The sequence below is a fragment of the Phycodurus eques genome, chromosome 2 (assembly GCF_024500275.1).
Source record: "Phycodurus eques isolate BA_2022a chromosome 2, UOR_Pequ_1.1, whole genome shotgun sequence".
In the NCBI taxonomy this organism is placed as follows: Eukaryota; Metazoa; Chordata; class Actinopteri; order Syngnathiformes; family Syngnathidae; genus Phycodurus; species Phycodurus eques.
In genome coordinates this window covers 44324948-44337267 of record NC_084526.1, presented here as the reverse complement: position 1 = coordinate 44337267, position 12320 = coordinate 44324948, and the positions used below count along the sequence as shown (strand labels likewise).

The 12320-nt window shown below is 45.1% G+C and overlaps 1 pseudogene; it reads right to left on the bottom strand.

Annotated features, from left to right (window-relative positions):
- Window positions 1-890: 890 nt before the first annotated feature.
- On the bottom strand, window positions 891-11999 carry LOC133415245 (dead end protein 1-like; annotated as a pseudogene).
- Between the last annotated feature and the right edge of the window lie 321 nt (window positions 12000-12320).

Genomic DNA, 12320 nt, shown 5'->3' with positions numbered 1-12320 from the left:
CACAATTAAAAAGGAGGAAAAAACACGGCGGCGATGAACAACACAACAGACTACACGCCGTTTCGCTAACTTTGCTTTTAAGGCCAACATAGACAGTTGCATTAGCGCCACCCGCAGGTCCGGTGGTGTTATGACACGTTTGACCTTGCTGTGAACGCTCGGCCCCAAAAATGATTGCAGGGCAGTTTACCGGGCTCCACTCCACATGACTGCTGTTTGCAAGGCTTAACTTCCTGAAACACTGGATGAAGTGGAAAAGACGCGTTATTAAGACATGTCTATCATCTATTAATGTTTCACATAATACCACGGCAACATGCGACCAATCGCCAACGTTAGATATTTATTTTCTAAATCTGTCCTTGGAAGAGTACTGAACTAAAAGGTAAAGATTGAACAACTGAGCCATGTACTTTCGGTAACATGCCTTTTGTCATGTCTTACCTTCAGCGATGGCTGTATGTGGGGATCTGTGAAAGTCACAATCTCCCATCTTATGCTTGACAAGTGTTCAGTCTACTTGCATGCTTTCAAAACATATTTCTACATGAAGTAGTTACCGAATAAGTCAACGAGCCCGCTCTTTTGCCCCCATTTTCACCCAATTCCCACTTGAACTTCAGCTCTCCTTAGCTCTGTGTCAACCGCGAACAAGTCTGTTTGTTCGCAGCTAGAAAGCGAAGTTAAGTCAAAGTGCTCCGTCCGAGGCGCCGCAATTTGCTGAGTGGCAACACGTACCGTGTCAAGGCTTCGGTACGTTCAGTACCGATTCGGGGAATAATTATGCGCATGGTCGTATGTTTTTTTCATTTTGAATGTTTTATTTTTCCAAAAACCACAAGTGCATTTTCATTTCACTTTTAGAAAGAAACCAGTGAGACAATTCAACACATGCACAACTCAAACAAGTCAAATCACAGCATTCCACCTCATCCTAACACTTGCTGCAAAGATGAACAAACCCCAATCAAACTGAAATGGCCCTTTTGGCAAACGCGGGGACGAAGATCAAGCGCAGCGTGAACTAGCGGAACAAGGAGAGTGCGGGCCCCTGTCGGATTCACCGGCAGAAGAGGTTCATAGCCTCCATATACTGCAGGACCTGATGAGCTGCAGCCTCTCGAACTACCTCCAGCGTGGTAGCGAAAGCGGGCGCAGGCAAGATTATCAGGAGCCCTGGGAAGACACCCACCCCGGGGATATTCACCCTGTAGGTGAAGTTGAGGAATCCATCAGGTCTGGCGTGGCTGCAGAAGAACTCAAATTGCGGATAACCAATTCCGATCACAGCGCAAATCTCCTGAAGGAACATCAGCGGAGACGGTGGCCATGCTGCGGGCACATGGTGATGGGAGCGTGACTCGGGGTGGCCGGGTCTTCCCGCAGCGCCGGCCAATTCCTCGGGAAGGATCGGCGAGTGTCGTAGACGAGAAGACGGCCGGGCGTCCGCCTGCGAGGGGTTCGCCGCGCGGCGCGGAAGGTTCGGGGTCGAAGCCAGGAAGTCGCTCGAGTCGTCGGGATGCCGCGACACGTCCGAGGGCGCGTTGACTTGGGACAGCCACAAGACCGAGATGCTCAAGCCGAACCGCCTCCGGAATTCTAGTGACAAAAACATGCACATGAGTAGGCTATATTGAACAAAGCACCAAAAGAGATGGCTTCAAATGTGTCATTATAAGGGGGGGGGGGGGGAAGTCACGAGGATTGCGCCATGACTGTTAAAACACTATATTCAATTGAAGTAGGGAGCCAAAAATGTTTTTTTTTTTCCCACGGGGCCTCAAATCCTTTGCGCTGGCCCCGATTAGAAAAAGCTTGAATGTCTGCAGTACAATACACGTTGTGTAAGTCAGCACGTAAAATACGGGAAACGGAACAACACCGATCAACACAAAGCAACTCAAACGCTGACATATTTGGAAAACGTCATCTCTGTCGTATCTTTGTGTTGAATGAGTCCTGATGTTCAGCAATGTCTTTGCGGTTCAAAGCAAAGACGAGGAAGAGATGGATTGATCTTTTCGAAATAGCTTCCATCAGGGCTAGGAATCCAAAGTCGCAGTACCGCATTTGTAACCACTCACGTTTCCATATTTTCCATGACACATCACTCGTGCACTCACTGTCGTAGTCTCGCCACGCTGCGCTATTTGCACATCCGTTGTTGACCGAGACCGGCCACTCGTGCCGGAGTCGCATCTGCGCCATTTGCACGCTGATTGAGGAGGATCTGCAACATTTGCACGACGCTCATTGCGCCGGACTATTGCAATTCGAGTCATTCGAACTGCTCTAAGTGCTAGAGGACTCTGCATCTTTTGCACAATTGTCCAAAAAAAAAAAAAAAAAATGTACCGGCATTACCAGATAACTATGAGCCCTTTATTGCTCAGTGACTGTTTTTTTTTTTTTTTTTTTTTTTGTGGGTCAACGTCTTCACGTCGCCAAAGTGTTCACTGTCAATGGACCGTCTGTCGTCGTGCTCGAGCGGCTCCGACGACCGGAGACCAATTCCTCGTGTGTTTTTTGGACCTACTTGGCAAATAAAGAGGATTCCGATTCCGATTCCGATTCCGATCCATCCATCCTCTTCTGCTTTGGCCCGTACAGCAGGTACGCTTCTTTTTTCGGGTAGTGTTTTTCGATATTTATGAGCACGACTAGACATCATGGCAAATGTTCGCATTATTTCCGCATACTTGACAAGATTGGTGTCACTCTTGATGGTTATACTGTTCGTTCAACATTTACAGGTGCGGTCAGTCAAGTCTACGCACTGTACGTTCATCATGGGCCTCAAGGTCGTGCGGCTTTATTAATCATTTGTATTGTTCTTTGCCCAGGCTGAAATGATTATACAAAGTACAGTGGGAGGAAAAAGAATGGAATTTGTTACATTTGTGCACAAAAGGGTCGTACAATGTCGTCCGATCTTCATCGAAATCACGAGACTAAATAGTCTGCTTAAAGTAATACCACCCAAACTCTTCTATGTTTTCATATTTTTTCATTTACAGGACAGGGAGGAAAAAGTCAGCGAACGCTTGGATTGAAGAACTGGTTGAACCTCTGTTAGATATATTGTAGAAGTTATCATTTATTTGCTTAGCTTGCATTAGTATTATGGACAATTTTTAGAAAGAAAGATGTCTCGCCTTCAAGAAGATGACTCAGCAGGAATCATCAGAGAGAAGGACGTGGCAGGTGTTGGTCCCATGTTTTCACCTTGAAAACCTTGAAACCCTCCCCTTAGTGTGTTGTGTCTTGTAGCTTAGAAACCTCCCTATTTTCCAATAAACGCAGGAGCGACGGCAGAGATTGTTTCGAGCGTGTTGCGAGGCTGTCATCTGAACAATCTCCCATGCGCCCTCCTCATGAGAAAAAGAAACCAGCGTCTTCATTCCTTTTGTGTCTATTTTTTATAATGTTGGGTAAGATAAATCCAACATTAAATTGGTCCTTCGAGCCGGATGTCAACACACCCGAGGATTCCAGTTGTGGAGCCGACACCCGGTTAAGAGACCGTGGCCACGGCAATTGAGACCCTTTCCGGGGCTGGTCTTCGTACTCATCAACTGGGATCTGAAGGTTCACGACAATCCACAGATTTGAAGACGACTTTGGTGAGTTCAATTTGAATTTTTTTTTAGGCGCGACGAAAAAGTCTGCGGCGAAATAAACCTTGTGTAATACTAGTCACTGGCAAGTAAAAAGGGACGGCGGAGTCCGACAAATTCCGCGAGGACGACGGAGTCCTGTACGTACTTAAATTCCGTGTTTTTGTGTTTCCGTATTTCCATGTTTTCGTGTGTTTGTTAAAACGTGACTAATATCGTGTGTATGTGTAAAAGTATGACTGTATAAGACTGGATTGTAAGTGACAACTGAGTTTGGAAGCAGAGGCAAGAATCCTCCGCCCCATTTGGGGTAGAAGTTGAGGGTTACCGTAACTCAGACGTTCATTGTCACCCGGTCATTTTTGGAATAAAGTCAGTATTAGGTCACTCTAGGTGCGAATAAGCTGACTTCCAAAATTCACAAAAATGGGAAAAAATAACAGTAAAACGGATCCAAGAGAAAGCCTGACGTGTAAAGATTGGAAATATGTACAACTTCAAAACCCTTCCAAAATAAAACATTTAAACACGCGGATAACCAAATACGGTTTCGCTGGCCAGCCAAATTCGAAAAAATGAGTTCAACTTGGAAACGAAATCGAGGGTCGACACAAAAATAATATATCACAAATGGAAAAAGATGGATTGGACGACTTACTTTTTTGGCTAAACATGGCGTCTAAAAGAGAAAAAGGAGAGGAGAAAAAGAAATACTTCACAAATAAACAAAAAGACGATGAACTCTTTGAAGAATACAGGGTGAGAATGACCGCTTGTTTTAAAGCAAACAGCGGATTGATTGAGGATGCCAATCCTCAGGGCCCTTATCAACAACAGTTGAAAAATGCGTTACACGCGAATTCGAGAGAACACATTAACAAATGGGTCGATAAACATTGGATAAACCTAGCAACTGGCGCTCTGGAGGAATATGTTAATCATGCCCTCCACGCAGAAAGAGTGTTAAGACAAAAAAAAAAAAAGAAAATAGATGTCTTCCTCAACGAAGGAGCAGAAATTTACTATCAAGGCAGAGAGAGAGAGATCATTTTAGAGGACGCGGCAGAGGCCGTGGGAGAGTAAGATATGGTCGAAATTATTATGATAATACCATCTGTTGTTGCTGTGGAGATAAAGGCCACATCGCACGTGACTGCCCTAAGAAAAATAACAGAGAATACGGACAAACAACCGCATGACTAAGCCAGCCTGCTTCCCAACTCGACAAATCCTCTTGTTTAATTATTACAGAGAATGAGGAAGTGGATTTCAATTTACAGGACATTCTGAGTTTGGACACAGAAAAAAACCTGAAATAACCTTGTCAGTAAATGGGAAAGAAATGAAATTTCCTTGCGATACAAAAGCATGTCGGGAAAAGATTCCAGGTTCCAAACTGTCGGGGCATAAGGCAATAGTTAGATCTGCAAATGGGCAAATAACTTTTGCCATGGAATTTGAGCCTGCGTGGATTAGAGACCCAGAGGGGAGAACTTGTAGAATGTCCATTTTCGAAGTCCCGGAGCGCCCTGGGAATTTGTTGGGAAGAGATGGCTTATTCCAACTAGGACTTGTACTCATTCCATCATCAAATGGAAATATCGTCGTCGAACGAAAACATGAATTAAAGAGAGACGACCTCTATATGACACTGGAAAGCGGAGAGACTACATTCTATTACACAATCGATATCCCAGACAAACCACCGTTAAACTTGGGAGAGGCCCTGTTGTCTGCAGCCTTGCAGCTTATCACACAAATAGAAGATTAATAAAAAAAAAAAAAAAAAACAATAATGAGCTGCATATAACTCTGTGGTACAAAAACGCCATTGCCAGACCCAGGATATGAAAACAAGTTACGACATGCGACACCTGATAACATGACTGTGGATTATCTGTACTCTGACAATGAAGCGAAAGACGCGGCAGGAATTATTTTACCGGACAAATTAAAGGAAGTGTATACAAATACAAGTGTCCCACATATTTCATTGTGCAAAGATGATGGGTCACAATGGAAACATGTGGGAACATGAGTGAAACAAGGACGGGAGACAAATGATTGGCGACAAATAGGAAACAAACTGGAATACAGTGCGTCAACTGGTCTAATCAGGAATGCGATGTTTCGGACAACGCAGGCTGACGAAGGGAGACGCACGCATCCTGAATGATTGGACCAAATGATCCTCACTGAAATTCATGAAGAAACATTGACATAAGCAATGCTTTCTTTTCTATACCAATAGAAAAGAACAGTCAATGTTGGTTTGCATTTAAATTTGAGGGAAAAAATATATATTTACTAGATTACCACAAGGTTACTGTGAAAGTCCAACCGTTTATTCACAAGTAATAATAACAAGCATGTCTAAATTCACTCCCCCAGGAGGGAGCCAAATTTTACGATATGTCGATGATGTGCTTTTGGCATCTCCAGATGGAGAGACATGCATCAAAGATTCGTTGGCCTTACTGTGTCATCTAGCAGAGGAGGGACATAAAGTTAACAAATATAAATTGCAATGGTGTCGAAAAAAAAGTCCAATATCTAGGACATAATCTAAGTGTGGGAGGAAGGACTATATTAGAAGGCAGAAAAGCTATCGTCTTAAAAGCCCCTAAACCACAGACGAAGAAACATACGATGTCATTTTTAGGTCTGGCAAATTATTGGAGAGCATGGATTCCAAACTATGCAGAAATTGTTGCACCATTGTCAAAATGAATGTATGAAGCCAACCTTAAAATGACATCACCTGTTTAATGGAGGACAGAGGCAGAAAAGGCCTTCTGTGACATGAAACAACATTTGGTGTTGTTTCATGCTGCGCTCGGCCTTCCAAATTGAATGATAAAACATTCATTCAAATGGTAGATTGTAAAAACTATAACATGACCTCCGTACTTACACAACAATAAAGGTGATAAGCTAAGACCAATAGCTTATTTGTCGACTAAATTGGACAACGTGACGTGTGCATTACCGCATTGTGTCAGAGCAGTTGTGGCAGCCTCGATGGCAGTAGAGAGCAGTTCCACGATTGTGTTATTTCGTCCATTAACTCTTAAGGTCCCACATACAGGGTCTGCTCTCCTATTGCAAACCAATATGGCGTTTTTATCACCTGCAAGACATTTATCTTGCACGGCCATCTTGCTGTCACAACCACATTTGACTGTTGAACGATGCACAACCTTAAATCCAGCCACGCTAACACCCTTACCCGATGAAGGCACGCGGCATGATTGTCAGGAATTGGCCGAACAAACTGCTGAGTTGGTAGCATTAACCGAGGCATGCAAACTAAAATAAATAAAGATGGTACAATCTATACTGATAGCCAGTAAGAGGGTTCCACAACAAGAACGCAATTCAAAGTGCAAAACTACAAAATGAAATTTACATTAGCAAAGAGAAAAAAAAATAAAAATAAATAACTATTCAAATGGGCTGCTATATTGAGCCATGCTGTGTCACATGTCTCAACAGGAGGGATGGTAAGACAGATAAATCAATATTATACAACTTGTGGTTTTAATTCTTATTAAAAAATAATAACAATAATAATTTGTAGAGCATGTATGATTTGTGCTAGGTATAATCCACAAGGCAATTTGAGGCCCAGGAGAGGAATATTGAATTCAACCAAAGTGAAGGAAAAAAGTATTGTTCGGTTATCATAGATGCATTTTCTAAATGGATCGAATTATTCCCAACAAAATCACCTGATGCTCTGACGGTGGCAAAAGCACGACGTAAAGACATCATTAGCTGAAACCGTTTACAGCGATAATGGGACTCATTTTGTAAATCAAATCATCAATGAAATAGGAACCATGTTCCACATCCATTTGAAAAACCATTGTGCTTACCACCACCCTCAGAGTGTAGGTCGAGTGGAAAGAATGAATGGGACAATAAAAAATAGCAGAAAGAAACACGTGGGTTCATTTAACACACTGTAAAAGGGTCATTTCAGCTGAGTACTCAAATTGGGAAGGTGAGCAAAAGTCTGATAACGGAGCGGGAGCAGATGTGGAGATTCTGAAAACGCTTGCTGGTCAGTGAAGAAAAAAGACACCGACCCGTTTAGTGAGAACTCAGCAGAATGGCACACCCGCGTTGGTTACGAGATTCGATGAGTTGTTACGTAGCAACTTTGGCTACTATGGTGTCGGTTTTGTTTTTGTGGTACATGGGACGTGCCACCCTAAATGATACAACCCGTTTTTTTAGATAGAAAATCACCTACCAACTGGACCAATATGACGAACCCGATAATAAAAAAATTTGAATCATTAACTCGTATCAAAAGGAGTACAGCTGATGATCAGAAATGTGGGCATGGCCTCCGAACGCGGCAAAACGGTTTCATATTTTGTGCCCCCCCAAATCAAGCTACTTTAATCATAATTCCATATGCGGCTCTCACCGATGATGCTCAAGAGAATGGGCAGAATTGGGGATTTGGATATGACTGGTATGCATCTATAGGCTTTGGATGGGAACACCTCATTGGTGAAACAGGTTAGGATTGGTCCAGTTGGTCACAGAAAACAGCAAAAGAAGTTTAACCTCAGCAAAACGGCCCATAGTTTAATATTGAAATACAAATCAAGTCATCCGGTGTGTTTGATGGTGAGCTTGTGGGCATATTCTGGCGGAAAAGATCCCCACTTCCGAGTAGAATTGTGTTACGGGAACCGTGTTAAACCAGAAATGCCATTGAAAACGTCAAAGAAAGGTGGACACATTTGAACGGTTAACAACATAACGACTGATGATTGGTTCCTTGTTGTCACAGGAGTTTCAGGACAAAATAACAATTGGTTACTATTGGTGGAACGAGCAGCAAATGTAGCGAGAAAAGATTGTGTGGTTTGCATGGGTCCCAGGCCTTTGTTGCGCATAGTTCCGGCACAATTATCACAAGATTGTATTATTCCATTCATGAACGCTACTGTACCAACTGTGAGGTGTAAATCGTGGCATCCTATATATCCCGTAACAGAAGCAGATCAACACAAACCGATGTTTTCTACTTTAGTAGCACCAAATGATTTCACTCGTATAAACATGATTAGTAAAGGCAAAAAATGAGGACCACCGAACGACACACAGTGTAAAGTAACCTTAAAAGTCGGACCTAATTTTTTGCCAGTATCACGGAGCGACATCTGGTTTGATAGATGACCTCGAGATATATCTGGATTGTGCGCTATTATCACTTTGATATTGCACGTGTCAGTATACCCTATGCCTGTTCAAGATTTCATGGAAAGGGCACCAATGTTGTTGTCCAATCTAGAACATAGACAAAAAAGAGATTCGTCCTGGCAGGGACAAAATAATCCGACGTACATCGACGCCATAGGTGTTCCTCGTGGGGTTCCAAATCAATACAAATTGGCTGACCGAGTTGCGGGAGGATTTGAGTCATTCATATGATGGTGGTGTACGATGAATAAAAACGATGACGGGATTATCTATATCCACTTCAATGTACAGAGATTAGGAAATTGGACTCAGAGTGGGTTGGAAGCTGTGCACGAGCAGCTCAAGGCTACCTCGTTAACGACGTTCCAGAACCGCATAGCTGTCGACATGCTCCTCGCAAGAGAGGGAGGTGTTTGCGGTATGTTTGGAGAACAACGTTGTACGTGCATTCCGAACAATACCGCTTCGGACGGTCGACGGTCTACGGACCCTCAATCACGAGATGAAGAACCGCTCTGGGGTAGACACCTCCTTGTGGGACAGCTAGATGGACGTTTTTGGTCAATCCAAAACCCTAATTTCACCAATATTGATATCAATTGCTGTTTTTGCAGCCATTCTGACATTTCGTGGATGTTGTTGTATTCCATGCATTCGGGCATCAATCAGTAAATTAATCGCCGCGGCCATAACCCCCGTGGAGAACCGTATGGAGCCGATGTATCCATGACTGTTTGAGGATAATGATGATGATGATGATGATGATTTTGCTTGAACTGATTTGTTTCCTGATCCAGATGATTACGATGTTTAAACGACAACATTCATGTATGACAAGTTTACTCTGAGTGTAAATGTATTTGTTTCATAAAAATGATTCTACAGTTAAAAATCGAAATGAAGTGACTGTAAGATGATGTGAGAATTTGTGCAAATACATGATAAACAGGAGGGAAATGTGAAATATATTGTAGAAGTTATCATTTATTTTGCTTAGCTTGCATTAGTATTATGGACGATGTTTAGAAAGGAAGATGTCTCGCCTTCAAGATGATGACTCGGCAGGAATCATCAGAGAGAAGGACGCGGCCGGGACGTGGCGGGTGTCGGTGCCGTGTTTTCACCTTGAAAGCCTCCCCTTAGTGTGCCGTGTCTCGTGAACCTAGAAAGCTCCCTGTTTTCCAATCAACGCAGGAGCGACGGGAGAGATTGTTTCGAGCGTGTTGAGGGGCTGTCACCTGAACAATCTCCCATGCGCCCTCCTCATGAGAAAGAGAAACCAGCGTCTTCATTCCTTTTGTGTCTATTTTTTATAATGTTGGGTAAGATAAATCCAACACCCTCCTTTGGCATCAACAACCTCAACCAAACGTTTGCTTACGACAGATTCGTGGGATGTTTATCGCCGTCTCGAGGTCGCGCCGCGTACGTTGCTTTGTACGCGCAACGACGAGTCTCGTTTCAGTCGAAATCGAGCCTCACTCGCCGCCGAGTGTGCACAAATGACACGTTACGTATTACGTATTACAATTCAGGAGAGTAGAAATGCAGAGTTACCTTCAAACTTTAGTTTCGCTGCTGCGAGCGGGCTTTTCTTTCGCGGAAGGGCGCCGATCTCCGGTCTGTATGAGCCGCTGACCGCAACCGTACGTCCAAGCCCGCCAGCCGCCAAATGCCGACGCCGACTTCCTGCGCACGCTACGCTAACGGGCAAAACGTTGACTGCGGACGTAAATGTTTGAAGCCAAACTCACCCCGGCGTTTTCTCTACGGCCGTTGTCTTCGGAAAAAAGTTGAATACACGTACGGCGCGAATTTACACGGGTACGACACGTGAAGCCTCGACAGCCTGTCATCTTTGGCGGCTCCGTGGCCACGTCGTAGACGTTTAGAGGTCCTACGAGCGCTTTGAGACGGCCCCCTCCCCCGTTTCCCCCGAGCGAGTAGCGAGCGCTTTTTCCCGGCTTCCCCAGTGCGGAAGCAGGTTGTGCGTATACCGCTCACCTTCCACCAGGACCTTCTTTGCCATCGAGGCAGCATGGTGAGATGAGAAGACAACTATCGCTGATCCGCTCTCCGCTCCCTGCCCAGACATCACGGAAAGGCTCTCGACCCCATCGACTATTCCACAGAGCACCTGGCGGTGAGACAAAAGGTAGAAAGATGAGGTGCGATCAGTTGTATCTTCGCGCGAGTTGAACATTCCCCTCGGCGAATTGAGCGACAGCTGCTCGGGGGCCGACAGGGCCGGCTGAGAATCTTCGCGCCGCTACCGTACGCTACCGGCGCCAAAAATCCCGCCCCGGCCGGTATGCGTTGTTACGTAAGCGGAGCGAGACCCCTGCTGTACCTGAAAAAGCCCATCTTTCTTGGTGCAGGCCGGTAAATAGGAGATGCGCAGGCGCCTCTTCTCTATGCTGTGGCAGACAATTATACGCACACCGGGCTCGAGCATGAGACCGTGGAGCTGGCGTATCGCATTTGTCGCGATATCCGCCGAGCCGTATTTGGCGTAGGCGAATCCCCGGTTTTGCCCGCTGAAGTTCATCATCAGTCGGAACTCCCACAGCGGCCCCACGGAGCTGAAAAGGGGAATCAGCAGGTCCTCGTAGAAGTCCCGTGGGATGTGCTTGATGAAAACCTCACATTTGGATCCGGGGGCCGGGCCATCCCACACTTAACGTAGCGACGGGAAGAAAGACAAAGGGAGAAAGCGAGTCAAGTTAGACATGTTGATGATTCTGCATCCGGTCTTCGCTAGGTTCACGATTTCCCCTTTAACGTTGCTTTCTTCTCAACAAATGTAATCGATCGATTTTCAACAGTAACACTTCATCCAAACGCGACGAAAGTGTCGCTTCTATTTTTTTCCAGCCATATAGTAAGGTTACGCCGGGTACACTGGCAGGCGCAGTCGCCCGAGGGCAACCAGTTTGTGACCTCGTTCCCCAAAAGAACAGAAAACCGGAAAAATGCAAGACATTAGCAGCAGTAAGCGTCCTCACCCTCAGGTGGTCCTCCGTACTTCCGCTGGCCATTAGCGTGAACGATCTTCGTATTGGTGTTTGCGAGCCAGGTTTCGAGCGCCCGCAGACGCTCCGAGTTTGACACCTAAGAAGAACGTGAGATGAAATGCCACGGCCACAGCTGAGATCTCATTCAAATGATTCAAGGGAAGAAATGTTCCCGTGTAACAGCACGTCGATTCCTTTTCGCGTTGTAGTTCACATTGCAGCGCATCATGGGTATAAATCTGAATGATTCACCTGACCTGCTTGTCAAGGAAAAAAAAAAAGAACCTTCCACCTCTTTGTCCTGGCGAAGTTTTTTGTTGTTTCGGTCGTGTGCTTGCGTCATCGCGATGGTTCTCCCAATCAGTTTGGTTGCATCCATCCATCCATTTTCCGAGCCGCTCCTCCTCACGCGGGTCGCGGGCGTGCCGGAGCCCATCCCGGCTGTCGTCGGGCAGGAGGCGGGGTA